The following is a 754-nucleotide window of genomic DNA, read 5'->3' as shown; positions in this document are numbered from 1 at the left end:
CGGCCACCCCGGCCGGCGATAATTCCGGGGGATGCCGTCAACAATTAAAATTAAATCGTTGGAGTCTTCATGATGATGAGGATACAATTAGTTTTGCAGATATGACATTCCCGTCATAGTTTTTTCTACAAAAAAGAAAGGTCTATAATATTTGTAACAGAAACAGCGCAAACCACATTCAGTTGCAGTGAGTCTCTTTCATATTCGAATGCCTGGATTTTGTGACCCCCAAATTCTTACATTGCCAACGGCCCTGCCACAGTGGTAACACCGGTTCCCGTCAGATCACCGACGTTAAGCGCTGTCGGGCTGGGCTAGCACTTGGATGGGTGACCAACCGCTCTGCCGAGCGCTGTTGGCAAGTGGGGTGCACTCAGCCCTTGTGAGGCAAACTGAGGAGCTGCTTGACTGAGAAGTAGCGGCTCTAGTCTCAGAAACAGAAATACGGCCAGGAGACCGGTGTGATGACCACATGCTCCTTCACATCCTCATCCAGTAATGCCTATGGGCTGAGGATGACACGGCGGCCGGTCGGTGCCGTTGGGCCTTCATGGCCTGTTCGGGAGGAGTTTAGTTTAGTTTTAAATTCTTACATTACTTCGGGTTACTATACCCATCGGTGAAAGGTCGAATCGTTCATGAAGATGAGTCATTCGGGAAAAGTGTCCTCTGCCATACCCTGGAAAACTGACAATCAAAATTCGTACCTTCTATTGAGGTCGTCGGTTCGCAATAGCTGCAGTAATTACAAAAA

General features: G+C 48.4%; 1 pseudogene; it reads left to right on the top strand.

The window, feature by feature from the left end:
• Window positions 1–243: 243 nt before the first annotated feature.
• On the top strand, window positions 244–361 carry LOC126254081 (5S ribosomal RNA; annotated as a pseudogene).
• Window positions 362–754: the final 393 nt, after the last annotated feature.

The sequence above is a fragment of the Schistocerca nitens genome, chromosome 4, assembly GCF_023898315.1.
Source record: "Schistocerca nitens isolate TAMUIC-IGC-003100 chromosome 4, iqSchNite1.1, whole genome shotgun sequence".
Taxonomy (NCBI): Eukaryota; Metazoa; Arthropoda; class Insecta; order Orthoptera; family Acrididae; genus Schistocerca; species Schistocerca nitens.
This window is presented reverse-complemented; position numbering and strand designations above follow the sequence as displayed.